This window comes from Haliotis asinina, unplaced genomic scaffold (genome assembly GCF_037392515.1).
Source record: "Haliotis asinina isolate JCU_RB_2024 unplaced genomic scaffold, JCU_Hal_asi_v2 scaffold_33, whole genome shotgun sequence".
In the NCBI taxonomy this organism is placed as follows: Eukaryota; Metazoa; Mollusca; class Gastropoda; order Lepetellida; family Haliotidae; genus Haliotis; species Haliotis asinina.
The window spans coordinates 109,962-126,190 of record NW_027133905.1 but is presented as its reverse complement, the minus strand read 5'-3'; positions in this window follow the sequence as shown (position 1 = coordinate 126,190).

Sequence of the window (16,229 nt, the reverse complement as noted above, 5' to 3'; positions counted from 1 at the left end):
TTGGAGGAGGGATGTGTCGGGAGAACAGAATGACACATGGTAGGGGTGTTCTGGAGGATGTTGGTCAGTTTGGAGGAGGGATGTGTCGGGAGAACAGAATGACACAGGGTAGGGGTGTTCTGGAGGGTGTTGGTCAGTTTCAAGGAGGGATGTGTCGGGAGAACAGAATGACACAGGGTAGGGGTGTTCTGGAGGATGTTGGTCAGTTTGGAGGAGGGATGTGTCGGGAGAACAGAATGACACATGGTAGGGGTGTTCTGGAGGATGTTGGTCAGTTTGGAGGAGGGATGTGTCGGGAGAACAGAATGACACAGGGTAGGGGTGTTCTGGAGGATGTTGGTCAGTTTCAAGGAGGGATGTGTCGGGAGAACAGAATGACACAGGGTAGGGGTGTTCTGGAGGGTGTTGGTCAGTTTGGAGGAGGGATGTGTCGGGAGAACAGAATGACACAGGGTAGGGGTGTTCTGGTATCGATTTGTTAGTTTAGACTAGGGGTGTGGGGATAACAGAATGATACAGGTGTTCTGGTAGAGCTTGTCAGGTTGGGGGATGCAGAATGACAGAGGGTGGGGGTGTTGTTGTTTAGATTGGACATTTTGGAGGAGCGGTGTGAGAGCAGAATGATACAGGGTGAGGTGGGGTGGTCTGGTTAAGGGATGGTCAGTCTGGAGGAGGGGTTGTGGGGAGAGCGGAATGATACAGGGTGGGTTGGGGGAGGGAAGGGGTGGGGCTGGTTGCGTTGGGGCTTGGTCAATTTACAGGAGGGGTATGGGGATAGCAGAATTATACAGCTTGGGTGTATGGATTGGACAGTTTGGTGGGAGGGTAGATCTGTATGATACTGAGTGGAGTGTTCTTACGGAGCTTTCGTTAGTTTACAGGAGGGGTGTGGGGAGAACAGAATGATACAGGGTGGGGCTGTTTTGTCGGGTGTTGGTCAGTTTGGTGGAGGGGTGCAGGGTGAACAGAATGATACAGGATGGTGTGTATTGATGGGTTCCGCACAATTTGTAGGAAGATTGTAGGGACAGCAGAATGATACAGGGTTGCTGTGGGGATTGGACAGTTTGGAGGAGGGTAGATCTGTATGATACAGAGTGGGGTGTTCTTATGGGGCTGGGTCAGTTTAAAGGAGGGATGTGGGGGTAGCAGAGTGATACAGGGTGGGTGTGTTTTCTGATGAGTTTTGGTCAGTTTGGTGGGGGTGTGTGAGTAGAGCAGAATTATTCAGGGTGGGGGTGTGTTTTGGCAGGTGTTGGTCAGGTTGAGGATGGGTGTGGGGAGAGCAGAATTATACATGGTGGGGGTGTGTTTTGGCAGGTGTTGGTCAGTTGGTGGGGTTGTTCTGGTGGGACTTAGTTTGGAGGAGGAATGTGGGGAGAGCGGAATGTGTGTTGTCTTGGCAATGTACACAGTGCTTGTAACTAAACACACCTTTGCATTGTCTTTTATAGAATAATGCCAAAACATGTCATGTGTAGTTTCATTTTAACTTCAGTATATACTACCTGCCTAATTCTTGTAACAGCATTACCTGGCCAATACTCCTGATATTTGTTTGGAAAATCACAATACTTGCAGTATGTTTAAGGAGGTTTATTTTTGCACATAATCGTTGATATATACACTGATTAAGTCATGTTACACATCTTAAAAGATGACATTTCATGCCTCTTGAAGCTCAGAAAAGTCTGATCCCTGTAAGAGATACCTCGTTAGATTACTTTGAACACAGTATCAGTAATATGAGATCTATCCTCAGCAAGACTGGCACCCACGTGGTTCTGATTTGTTATTACAATGTATAGTGTTGTTGAAATCGTTAGGAGCATGTTGACAGTGTTGTCAATTTTGCATTGTACAAATGTACATGGATATGCCAAGCATATTTGAAAATGTCTCATGTCAGTTGACTTAATTAATAATCAATGTACAATACCATCATAGAATGATTGTTTTAATAAAATATGTTATAATTCTGAATTATTTCTTGCTTATTTTCTTCAATACATTCATCTTATTTTGTGCACTATATGACAGAGTTGCATCCCTTACAAGTACAAGGTGGCACTAAACCCAACTCAGTCACTCACTCGCTCATTCCCACTGAACAAACACTGTAAAGTACAAGATAGCACTAAACCCGACTCAGTCACTCACTCGCTCATTCCCACTGAACAAACACTGTAAAGTACAAGATAGCACTAAACCCGACTCAGTCACTCACTCGCTCATTCCCACTGAACAAACACTGTAAAGTACAAGATAGCACTAAACCCGACTCAGTCACTCACTCGCTCATTCCCACTGAACAAACACTGTAAAGTACAAGATAGCACTAAACCCGACTCAGTCACTCACTCGCTCATTCCCACTGAACAAACACTGTAGAGTACAAGATAGCACTAAACCCGCCTCAGTCACTCACTCGCTCATTCCCACTGAACAAACACTGTAAAGTACAAGATAGCACTAAACCCGACTCAGTCACTCACTCGCTCATTCCCACTGAACAAACACTGTAAAGTACAAGATAGCACTAAACCCGACTCAGTCACTCACTCGCTCATTCCCACTGAACAAACACTGTAAAGTACAAGATAGCACTAAACCCGACTCAGTCACTCACTCGCTCATTCCCACTGAACAAACACTGTAGAGTACAAGGTGGCACTAAACCCATCTCACTCACTCATTCATATTTGGGGTGAGAAATGGTATATTTACTTTGTGTGGCGATTGGTGGTACAGTGAGACATAAGTCCTCCTGACATGTCATCTTGAGACTGTGCAGCATCTCATTGCATGTCTTATACACATGGTCAAGGATAGAAGTCAGCCCAGACCTGCAGGCCCTAGGAATTGGAAATAAAGCGATGTAACTAGAAATATGCAGGATAAGACAAATGTCGCCTTTGATCCCTAAAATAAACTTTTGAAAGACATATTAGCTGGATGCATTTGTGGTATAGAGCAAGCTCCCAGTAGCCAAACGAATTGAATTCAAAATTCTTGTTCTGGTGTACAAAACTGTCCACAGTATTGCTCCATCATACATCACTGAGTTGATCCAGTGCCATCAGCCAGCTCGTTCTCTTCGTTCTGGTAGTGCCAAGCTGCTAGTCATGCCACGTACGAGGACAAAGACATTTGGAGACAGATGCTTCGCAAAGGAAGGCCCAGTTCTGTGGAACAACATCCCACAGGACATCAGAGGTGTTGAGAAGATTTGTTTTTCAAGAGAATGCAGAAAACGTTCTTATTCAAGCAGCACTGTTTCTCTGAGTGACTGCATCTTGTCAGATGCATGCAAAAAGCGCCTTTGAGAAGGACTATGTGGATATTGGCACTATACAAATCCATATATATTATTATTATGATTATTATTGAATCACAGAAATATGCTGATTAACCATCAGGTGGCTTTCGGCCCATAATCATACAGCATGTACCCATTTCTTTCCGAACATGGACTGCACTCATCTAATACACTCTCTGACAGTCGTGTACTTGGGGCATTGGAATATGCCGTGGATTAGAGCATGCCAAATTAAGGTCAGACCAAAACTACACATCTGTTGTATAAGGCTAGATGAAAAAAGTGAAATGTTTCTCGGGCGTCTGTTGCGTCACTTTTATTTGTGCGTGTAACAGTTTTTTTTATTGTTATTCTAAAAAAAATAACTTTGACTTGACCCCCATCCTGATCATCCATTTGTCCACTAAAAGAATGAGTGTCGGTAAGAACGAGTGACTGAATCTACAACTCAGTAACACGTGCTAAACTTTCCATGCTGTATTTGTGAGAGAAAATAATAAAAAGCATGTTCCTCCCTTGTCACATTTTTTCTTTAAAAAATTGTTAAAAAGTCCTACTGCCTGTGTCACTTTGGAAAAAAATGTGCCTGAGAAAAATTGAAATTTTTTAAGTATAAGTCAAAATAAAAACATTATTTTTGACCCTTGAAATAAACTCTTGTCCCTTTGCAATTCATTTGGTGGTAATGTGTATTCTATCACCTCTCTGGGCGGTAGGGTAGCCCACTGATGGGACTCCCCGAATTGGTACAATGTGTGAAGCCCATTTCTGATGCCCCCTCCCTGATAGTGCTGGAATATAACTGAAAGCAGCGTAAAACCATACTCACTCACTCATTCACTATGACCTGTCCAATAAAATACACAAGCTATAAAGACAAGAGCACATGAAACACATTTAAAGCAACCCTCTTACGGAAAATATCTTTTTGTTTCAACCAAAAAAACGTACATGAATGGGAAATAAAATGTGTGATATGCATAGATAAGATCACAACTCTTAGACAATGCATTAACATTTTTCCTGAAAAAAAAGAGAACACAATATTACACCAGACCAGCCAGCCATGTAATTATGCAAAATTGGCAAACTAGATATACCAACCAAATATTTGTCATCTTTTATAAGTGGGATTTTATTTTTCTTACATAACAGGTGAAATTTACCTATGTCTGCAGATCGTAATTATGTTAAAAATGTTGTTGCTCCCACCTTAACTAATCAGTTTTGGAAGGATGTGTTACTTACTTGGGCCTGGTTCATATCTAAGCCAAAATATACTATTACAAGGGAATTTGAAACCCAGTCACAGTCTATCTGGTGTAGTGATGACATATCGATAGATAACAAACCTATTCTGTCTAACAAGGGAGTTGTATTTGTATCTGCCAATTGTTGACAGCAGAAGGGAAATTTCAACCCTTTGATGACTTTATAGATTTATATAAAGTCAAAACTAATTTCCAGACCTATGAAGGGTTCAAACAAGCAATAGCTAATTCCATTTTAAAGGCAAACATTTCAAGTTTCACATCTCTGAGCACTAAACCGACACAACCTTGTAATTTGTCTAAACTAAAATTCAGTGAACAAGATAGCAAACATTTCAATGAAACACTCCTGTACTCTAAGTTAAAAACAGAATACTATAATAACAACTTGGACAGCATGGATCTAAACCTTCTACCAAAGTCCAGTGAAATATTTAATATTATCCCATGGAAATGTATGTAATGTACTAATCTAAGATGGTTACAAAACAGAATTATTCACAATATCGTACCTACAGTAGAACAGTTTTTGCTTAAGATCAAGTATATAGACTCTCCTATTTGTAGGTTTTGTAATTATAACATTGAATCAATTACCCACCTCTTTTGAGACTGTGAAATTGTTAAAAAATCTCTGGAAAAACCTCCGGTCATGGCTCTTAACTGACTTGAATATTCTGTTGCATTTCACAAAACAAAATGTCTTGCTCGGGAGCAAAGGGAAAAATAATCCCATAACATTTTGTCATATATTAGAATACCGACCTCTAAATGCCTCTCAAGAACCTCACTCGAACTGAGAAATTTTGAAATTTTTATTCTTGTGACTTGACATTCTGTATACCCATGTTTTGGCACACAGGCACACACACAGGAAGTTACTGTGTTATCTAATTATCATTCAAATGGATGATTGTCTTATCACCAACATCACATTTTGACGGCCTGTACTGTACCTGTAAATGAGTGAACAAATTGTAAATAAGAAAAAATAACAAAACTATACATTATTATCTAAAAATGCAAGATTTGTGTGATTTAGTTTGTATCATGACTTGTCAGTTAATGAAAAATCCAAATAGCGTATCTGTACCTGCTCTCACAGCGCTCAAGCAACGTATATTTTTTCTTTCTTTTTTCTTTTTCTTTTTTAAAATGCAGACGTCTATGTAATTTGTAAATGCGTCATATAGCTTAATGATGTACTTCACAGAGCTGTTACCCATTTCTGGCTTCCAAAATGTTAGTGGACAAACCATCATATGCCTACTATATTCCTGTATATGTGTATATACAGCAGAACAGGGGAAAATGAAACACTGGTTAAAAAGTTTAAATGGTATATTTGACAGAAATAGTACACTTTTGTCTCTTGGTGATTTCGTTCACAGTCAGTTTCATTTTCTCGTCTATTTAGTATAATACAGATATTATGAAAACAGAAATACATGGGTTTACTTTTGACTCAAGCCAGCCCTACATAATTCTGGATGGAAATGTGGTGCAAAACCTTAAAAAATGTATTAACCCTACAAATAAACTTTACCTTTGAAACATTTTTTTATGCATCCTTTTTGTCATTTTAATTTTTGTTGTTGTTATTTTCAGTTCCCTAATTAATGAGTACAAAAATATGTCGAAGCATATAGGTGAATATGTGTACATAGCAACTGGTGGGCTCAATACAGATAGATTGCAATAATTACATCAATTATCAATGTCAGTAACATGTAAACAGTCAGTCTGGGTTAAATTCAGGGATGAGAGGAAACCTCAATATCTTCAAGTAATTGTCAGCTTTTGGAATTGTTTTTTTCAAAGAGCAAATGTAAATATACCGCTTAGCAGACAAGATTATGTGATTCAGTAATGGGTTCTTACCTAAAAAGCCAAACCAAATCAATTTTTTTTGTCAAAATGCATGTTTGGATACTTGCGGTAATCCACTGTTCAAGTTTCTTCAAGAAAGTTTTGGTTTCATCACAATCCCAATATATACAGCATAAGGTCTCAACAGAATCATTACAAAAAGAACACATGGTATTGTCAACCAGATTCATTATAAAAAGTTTCACATCTTTTAAATTCTTTGTGCAACTATCAAAAATCAAACGCCAATCTAAATCGTTACAGTCAAATAATGTTTCCCCATCATTATGCTGAGAAATAACAAAAATATTAAAGGTATAAAAATTGGACATATTGAATATATTCTGTCACAGTTTGCAGATGACTATTATTTTCAGTGAAACTGAGAAATCTTTATATACAACAATTTATAAACTAACTTTCTTTGCTAGGTTTTCCAGACTTAAAGTTAACATTGAAAAAAAAAGTAAAATTATATGGATCAGATCTAAAAAGAGATCAAAACATAAACTATGTAACAAATAGAACCTTGAATGGGCAGAGAGCTCAAATTTGCTAGGAACAGACTTTGATGATGTAGACTTGGATGTAATGGTAGAAAAAAACTATTATAATAATAAAGTACAAAACATATAAAATTTAATGAAAATGTGATCATTCAGGACATTAACTCCATTAGGAAGAAATACAACACTGAAATCACTTCTCTTGCCTAAACTGTACCATCTCGTCTCAACACTACCTAATCCAACTCAGAGTCTAGTTGATGAACTGCAAAGGAACTGTTTTCAATATAATTGGGGTGGAAAGACTAAAAAATACAGAGAGAGAGAGAAAATGTACTGTACTCATAAAGATGGTGGAATTAAAGTACAACATATCTCTGAAACAATCCAGTCCAAAAAAAATGATCTTGGATAAAAAGAATCTTGTTAAAAAACTCAAACCCACAAAACCTTTTGGCCCAAGCCAAATTAGACAATATGCAGATAAAATGAATATAATCCTTTTTGGAGCGATATACTCATGGCTTGGGCAGATTACACTGAAACCTTTTTGAAACAAATACCATGAGTTGAGGTATTGCTGACATTTCCTTTGTGGTTCAACAACAACCCAATGGTTGCTAATCAAACACCCTTTTACTCAGATTACATAAACTAAATTTCATTGCGATGTCAATTTCTTATCCTATCAACGTATGATTAGTTGTGTGAATCACCTACAAAAATATTTTAATCTTGCTACCCTTAATTCAGACTACTTAACATTAGAACTGCCTGTGGCGCCTTAATACATTCATAAACGTACAGTATGATAAGGGTAGCAAGTTGTTTTATATCACTCTTCTAGCGTCAAACTTCAAGCAATCAGCCTCAAATTTAAAATGGGAAACCATTCTTGAATCTAACATTGATGAATCAGATTGGAGAACTTACACAATTATTGCATTTAGATGCACACAGAGTGCAGAATTAAGATGGTTCCAAATGAAAGTTATTAACAATATCTTAGGCAGAAACTATTATCAACATAAAATAAAAGCCAGTGACTCATCCCTGAGTAGCTATTGTAAAACTTCCAATGAAACTATTTTACACCTTTTTTTGGACTGTAATTTGATGCATAGACTTTGGAAGACAATTGAAGAGTGGCTCATGTCTGATGCTGGAATAAGAATTAAACTTACCCCACAAATCATACTGTTTGGATTAAAGGAAAATCAAAATGATCCTTTGAATATATTCCCCACATGGGTACAATGTGTGGAGCCCAATTTCTTGTGTACCCCGATGTGATATTGCTGGAATATTGCTAAAAGCGGCGTAAAACTAAACTCACTCACTGTAATATAATTTTGCTTCTTACTAAACAAACAATCTTTCACAACCAAAAATATGGAATAATACCAGATCAAAAGAATATTTTTAGAATCTGCTGCCAGTACTATTAAGTCTCAAAATGTATCCCTTTTACAACTTGTTCTTATGATAAGTTTACAAAATTTTGGTCATCACTACATACTTTATTTGCCTAGTAATGTACTACCTGCTCGGATATAGTCCATATCTAACAATGAACTTAAGCAAAGACTGTAGAGCAATATACATGTATGTTTATAACATTAACACCTTCACATACCTGTGAATACACATCAGGGCTTGATTTAATGCTTTGTTACTTGCACTGGTGCAGCCTAATTTTACCAAATGAATCTACTTATGAGTCTAACTTGCACAAGGTGCAAGTCAGTCTTTGAGAAATACATCAACAATAACTCTAATATTATACGCATACATGTGTCAGCTCCTCTTTCTCCTACACTTTGAATAGCTATGGCGCCAAAACCATACTGTTCATAGACACTTCTCGGTTATGACAATGCATGTAAACAGGGATCAGCTTTGTCTTCGTATTGCTATGGTTTCATGGGAACTACATCAGGGAAACAAGTTTATATACACTGGAACCTCTGATGTTTTACTCACTATGCTACTCTTGGAACTTGGCTGGTGCAACTGGGTGCAAGTAGGGTTGCATGTTTTGAATTCAGCCCAGCATATTCTCTTGGAAACATTAAGACCATGCAGTTGTTACCTACCATTTGTTGATTGCAACATGTAGCACGTGACCTGTATTTTGAAAAAATGTGAAAAGAAAAAAAATCTAAAAAAATACTGTTTCCCATTTTGTAATCAGAGGAGACTCTTGAAACTGTTCTTGAGGATACACAATCCTTCTGGGTGAATTTATAGCAAGATCATTTATGTTTATGTATCCATGTTTCTTAATAATCTTTCTCCAAGGTTCAGGTAAAAGATATGTAACACATCCAAGATCTAAGTGAGTACCTCTTACATCAAATTTAAGCTTCAAATAATCAAAGGATATCAACCCATGTTCATCACATAGATCTTTAATTGTCAAGATTTCACCTTTAGCCCAGTGTCTAATAATGTGGTTTGAGTTTTTGAAATTGTTATTCAACCACAAAGACTGAGATAAGATTTCATGAATGATCTCTGCATCTGTAATATTTTTGGTACGATATATTTTCCATGCCTCGAAAACATGTTTCCAAAAAGGATTATCAACTTTAATTGTATTCTGAAAATTTGTTCCATATTTTAGAATATCCTTCAAAGGAAAGTTGTGTGGGTTACCAGGATTTGTCTTTTTAAGTATAGTTTGAGAGTAGATAATGTAATGGCATTAACAAAGGTTTTGATGTCAATCATGCGTAAACCCCTCATTTTGTAATCACTCTTTAAAGTGATCCATTTGATTTTGTCTTTTTAGTCATTCCAGTTTAATCTGAACAGACAATTCAGTGATTGACACCATGAGCTTCCATCTGCACAATTGTGAGAGGATGAAATGCATCAGCTAAGACAGCAACTCTGACCAAATGATCCCGCATCTTTTACTCTTTCCTTATATCCTGTATTAGCTTATTCACAAAACAGAAGTAAAAACAACCAACAATTCTTTTTAGTTTGTTTGTATATATTTGTTCATATCAGTTATTATTGAGACTGCAAACTGTTTACTACTGGGCATGTCATGACTGACTTAAAACTGCAAAACTCTGATATACATCCAGTGTTAACGAAAAATTACTATTTCTGTATCCACGCCGACAGCGATTGTTTACAAACATACGCCATGTGCGTTTCTATTCATAGCTTTACAATGTCTATTTATAGAAACCGGATGTTGTGTTTGCCGTGCTGTGTTTTGATGTTGACACGTGAGTTCTTCCTTTTCCTTTACATATCAACAGTATACTTTTGTCACTTTGTTTCTAAACGTATACTTTTATGAAGGCGCTAATGTTTAAACTGTAGACACGTTTATACACACAGATATGAACTTTTAGACACGCAACAAAGCGTTTTCGAGCAACACCTTTCTGCACTTTGAAACTGGTTCAAGTTGTACTATCAGTCATAATGGTCAGTGTTGGACATCATCCACCCCTATATTCTACACTGACAGTTATAATGAAAGGCAGGGTTCACTGGACAGTACTGGACACCAACCACCCCTGTCCTGTACAATGTCAGCCTTAGTGGGAGGTAGGGTTCACTGGTCAGTTAAAATGGGACCTAGGGTTCACTGGTCAGTGTTGGGCAAGAGTTCCACCCTTTCCTCCATCAACAAATAATATTTAGTCACTGATATATCTTAAAATTATTAACAGTACCTAACACAACAAGTACTAAGGGACTCTCAAAAACAAGTAGAAGCCCCCAAAGTAAGTGTAATATAATGATACAGTTTAACTTCTTACAGTACACTGGCAGTTATAATGGGAGGTTGGATTCACTGGACAGTGCTGGACACCAACCAGTGTTGGCCTCGAGCTCACTATATTCTTGATGTCCAATGTTAGAAAAGTTTCCATTGTATTTTGAAGGAATCATTAGTAAAGACATGTCAACAATGTCACATATGTGTTTAATATGGTTGACGAGATATTTGTCTTCACAGCACAATGGTTGTGTAATGTTTCTTTAAACATTGCAGAAAGTTAAAAACAATCTGTGCATGTCATTTGGTACCTCTTGGATGATGGTGTGAGCTGAGATAATATGATATAAAATATGTTTAGAGTAGTATCGATTACGTCACGTCATAATCACATTCAAAGATTTGGATTGCTTGATTTATATTTAAAAAGCAATGTATGAGACAACACTGCATATTTGAGTTTCATATGTTCCATAAACAAGGATGCAGCAACAGGATTCTGGGCTGAAATATCCCTTTGGCCTTTTCTGTTTTGGATTTATATTTAGGCAAAGCTGTTTTTAAAGGACAACCCCATTTTAATCTTTCAAAAACATTTTGTTCAGACATTTAGTTTGGCATTGTTTATAACATACAGAGAACTGACACTTGTGTGACCATTCAGTATTTCTTGATTACGTCATCTGAAAGTGGGTAGTGTCTCCAAAACAAGCTCTGTCAGAAAATACCACGGTGGGAGTCAGTTTAACAAGTGATTGTGGTTTCAAATTGCATTTTTAGGCACTTTGATGTGTATGTTTGATTCTATTTCATATTTTGCTTCCTGGCTTTAGTGATGTATTTATTCCTGATTTTGCTTTTTTGGGGGGTACCAAGATAAACAAAACTGGGATCCTCAGGTGAGAACATGGCAAAAACAATTTCCTTGATCTTGAAAGATAATATGTCAAAAAATAAAACAAAAACAATTGCCATTCCAAAACTGTCCAGGGGAGGCCGACTACTTTTGGACTACCCCTTGAATTGTACACAATCTTAAATAAAGGTAGGTTTCACCTTTATGGTGTCAGTGTTGGACAACATCCACCCCCTGTACTGTACACTGTCAGTCTTAAACAAAGGTACGGTTCACTGGTCAGTGTTGGACTCCAGCCACCAGTGTACTGTACACTGTCAGTCATAATGGGAAGTAGGGTACAGTGGTAAGTGTAGGACACCAGCCACCCCTGTATTGTACCGTATCAGTCATAATGGGAGGTAGTTTTTACTGGTCAGTGTTGGACTCTAGCCACCCCTGTATTGTACACTATCAGTCATAATGGGAGGTAGTTTTTACTGGTCAGTGTTGGACTCCAGCCACCCTGTACTGTACACTGACAGTCATCAAATGGGAGGTAGGGTTCATTGGTCCGTGTTTGACACTAACTGCCCCTTTACTATACGCTGTCAGTCATAATTGGTGGTAGTATTCACTGACCAGTGTTGGACACCATCCACACCTGTACTGTACACTGTCAGTACTAATGGAAGGTAGGGTTAACCGACCATTGTTGGACACTAACTGCCCCTGTATTGTACACTGTTAGTCGTAATGGGAGGTAGGGTTCTTTGGTCAGTGTTGGACACTATCCACCCTTTTACTGTACACGGTCAGTTATAATGAGAGGTAGGGTTCATTGGCCAGTGTTGGACACCAGCCACCCCTGTACTGTACACTGTAAGTCAAATAGGAGGTAAGGTTCATTTGTCAGTGTTTTACGTTGTCCACCTAACTGTACAGTACACTGTCTGTCAAAAGTGGAGGTAGGGTCCACTTGTCAGTTTTTTACATCGTTCACCCCCTGCCGAGTGCAGTCTTAAACAACAAACCAACCAACATCTTTTATCTGAAAACTTTGACGGACCTCTGATGCTGTAAATAACTCATGTCTATATTTATGTTAAAAAGCCAAGGGAATGTAATAGATTGCTTCACTGACATGCTTGTGTCATGCAATCCAGCATTGTCTGTATTTAACTGTTTATTGTGATTTTAGTAACAAGAGGTATCAAAATTGAATGTATCCCTCTCCCCACCCCTCTCCAACCCCAGATATAGCTACAGTGTTTTTATGTAATAGGAAATGGACACATTATGAAATAGCAATGACTGCTTTTTACTTAACATGTCTTCAACAAACATGAGCCCCATCTTGGAGTGTTGTGTATCAGTGTCTTTTAGACAAGCACACTTTCCTTGTATGAATGGGCTCTTTCAAAACAAGCAAATACACACACAGTTATGAATATTTCATGATGTATCTGTTTTCCTATTGTATACAAAACTGTAGCTATATATGGGTTGGGGAATTGGGTATATTCAATGTTATATATAATGCTTCAATATGTAATCAACCTCCCACTAGCATCACCCAGATATTGCCATACCATGAGTACTGTTCAACTTTTGAAGATCAATGCCACTATGATGTGGTCCAGTGTTATATTGAAATGATATATACCAAATGAATACCAATAATATACCAAATGAATACAAATAATAAATGCAAAAACATTGTTGAGTGAATCATTTAAGTGTTTCAAAAGTGTTCTAATTATCTAATAAGATCTAATTATTATTACTTATAATAATGTAACGTAAAAGCCATTTTCTAGTTACAACGATTGGGCTTTCAGTTTGTTTCCAACACACATAACAGGAGAAAATAGGGCCAAATCAACGAATTACACGTCATCAAATCCCCCAAAATGAAGATGCTAACTATTTCCAATCAGTGTGGTCATTCAGATCTATGTTTTATGTGTACGATTTCGTGGTAATAGCGAGCTGACACGAAATATCAAAGCACATGTCAGTGATGAAAGTAGGAGGTGTGTCATTGTTTACATATTGCCTATGTAACGACGATTTTCGTGTCTCGAAACTGCTTAAATAACGTTTTCCAACACTGAAAGTAACGATGGCCGTTGTTCTGGTGGCATACTCTTTGCCACTGTATCGATGAAAATGCTATGAAAAACTTCTAACCACCCGTCCTCGGATTTTTCTGTAGTAAAAATGCATGGCATGTCTCGATGCAGTGAACGCTGCCATGCAGCAGTGGTTGTCTGGGTCAGTGTTGGAGCGTTAGCGCAGGCGCATCAGACCCAGGGAACCAGGCTGGACACCATCCACGCCTGTGCTGTACACTGTCAGTACTAATGATAGGTAGGGTTCACCGACCAGTGTTGGACACAAGCCACCCCTGTACTGTACACCATTAGTCATAATGAGAGGTAGGTTCACTGACCGGTGTTGGACACCATCCACCCCTGTACTGTACACTGTCAGCACTAATGAAAGGTAGGGTTCACTGGCCTGTGTTGGACACCATCCACCCCTGTACTGTAGACTGTCAGTACTAATGAGAGGTAGGGTTCACCAGCCAGTGTTGGACACCAGCCACCCCTGTACTGTACACTGTCAATCATAGTGGGAGGTAGGGTTTACTGACCGGTGTTGGACACCATCCATGCCTGTTCTGTACACTGTCAGTAGTAATGAGAGGTAGGGTTCACCCGGCCAGTGTTGGACGCCAGCCACCCCTGTACTGTACACTGTTAGTCATAATGAGAGGTATTGTTAACTGGTCAGTGTTGGACACCAGTTGCCCCTTACTGTACACTGTCATTCATAATGAGAGGTAGCGTTCACTGACCAGTGTTGGACACCATCCATGCCTGTACTGTACACTGTCAGTCATAATAAGAGGTATTGTTAACTGGTCAGTATTGGACACCATCCACCCCTGTACTGTACACTGTCAGTCATAATGAGAGGTATTGTTAACTGGTCAGTGTTGGACACCAGTTGCCCCTTACTGTACACTGTCATTCATAATGGGAAGTAGGGTTCACTGACCAGTGTTGGACACCATCCACCCCTGTACTGTACACTGTCAGTACTAATGAAAGGTAGGGTTCACCGGCCAGTGTTGGACACCATCTACCCCTGTACTGTACACACTGTCAGTACTAATGAGAGGTAGGGTTCACTGACCAGTGTTGGACACCATCCACCCCTGTACTGTACACTGTTAGTCATAATGAGAGGTATTGTTAACTGGTCAGTGTTGGACACCAGTTGCCCCTTACTGTACACTGTCATTCATAATGGGAAGTAGGGTTCACTGACCAGTGTTGGACACCATCCACCCCTGTACTGTACACTGTCAGTACTAATGAAAGGTAGGGTTCACCGGCCAGTGTTGGAAACCATCCACCCTGTACTGTACACTGTCAGTCATAATGAGAGGTAGGGTTCACTGACCATGTTGGACACCATCCAATCCTGTACTGTACAGACTGTCAGTACTAATGGGAGTTTGGGTTCACCGGCCAGTGTTGGACACCAGCCACCCTTGTACTGTACACTATCAGTAAAATAGGAGGTATGGTTCATTTGTTACTGTTGGACATTGCACACTGCACAGTGATGCACACCAGTCGCCCCTGTACTGTAGACTGTCAGTAGTAATGAGAGGTAGGGTTCACCAGCCAGTGTTGGACACCATCCACCCCTGTACTCTACACTGTCAATCATAATGGGAGGTAGGGTTCACTGACCGGTGTTGGACACCATCCACCCCTGTACTGTACACTGTCAGTACTAATGATAGGTAGGGTTCACCGGCCAGTGTTGGACACCAGCCACCCCTGTACTGTACACTGTAATCATAATGGGAGGTAGGGTTCACTGACCGGTGTTGGACACCATCCACGCCTGTTCTGTACACTGTCAGTACTAATGAGAGGTAGGGTTAACCGGCCAGTGTTGGACACCAGCCATCCCTGTACTGTACACTGTCAGTCATATTGAGAGGTAGGGTTCACTGACCAGTGTTGGACACCATCCCACCCCTGTATTGTACACTGTCAGTCATAATGAGAGGTAGAGTTCAGTGGTCATTGTTAGACACCATCCACCCTTGTACTGTACACTGTCAGTTTAGATGAGAGGAAGGGTTCATTGGTCAGATTTGGATACCAGCCACCCCTGTACTGTACACTGTTAGTCATAATGGGATATAAGGTTCACTGGTCATTGTTGGACACCATCCACGCCTGTACTGTTCACTGTCAGTACTAATGAGAGGTAGGGTTCATCGACCGGTGTTGGACACCATCCAATCCTGTTCTGTACACTGTTAGTACTAATGGAAGGTAGGGTTCATTGGTCAGTGTTGGACACCATCCACCCTTGTACTGTACACGGTCAATTATAATGAGAGGTAGGGTTCATTGGTCAGTGATGGACACCAGTGGCCCTTGTACTGTACACCGTCAGTGATGATGGTGGGTATGGTTCTCTGGTTAGTGTTGGATGCCAGCCAGTCCTGTACTGTATGCTGTCAGTCACAATGAGAGATAGGGTTCACTGAACGGTGTTGGACACCATCCACCCCTGTACTGTACACTGTCAGTACTAATGAGATGTAGGGTTCTCCGGCCAGTGTTGGACACCAGCCACCCTTGTA